At 52.4% G+C, this 208-nt stretch overlaps 1 pseudogene; it reads right to left on the minus strand.

Moving 5' to 3' along the window:
• LOC121939920 lies at nt 1-125 on the minus strand (annotated as a pseudogene; the record flags this gene model as incomplete).
• Nucleotides 126-208: the final 83 nt, after the last annotated feature.

The raw sequence follows: 208 nt of genomic DNA on the forward strand, positions 1-208 counted from the left end.
CCTTGTTCGGCCCCTGCTGCCAAAAATCCGTTTAATATGTTGTCCCCGTATAGAGGACGTATCAGATATTAAACTGATAAGAACAGATACTACACTTGATCTTAGCCAAAAGGCCGAGAAGCGATGACCCCCAAGCGCTTGCTGCCCAGTGCAACCTCCTGGGGCGGGTCTCACTTGTCGTGGTGCCGTCGTCTCCATTGGGCACGAG

Source organism: Plectropomus leopardus, unplaced genomic scaffold, assembly GCF_008729295.1.
Source record: "Plectropomus leopardus isolate mb unplaced genomic scaffold, YSFRI_Pleo_2.0 unplaced_scaffold67246, whole genome shotgun sequence".
Classification (NCBI taxonomy): Eukaryota; Metazoa; Chordata; class Actinopteri; order Perciformes; family Serranidae; genus Plectropomus; species Plectropomus leopardus.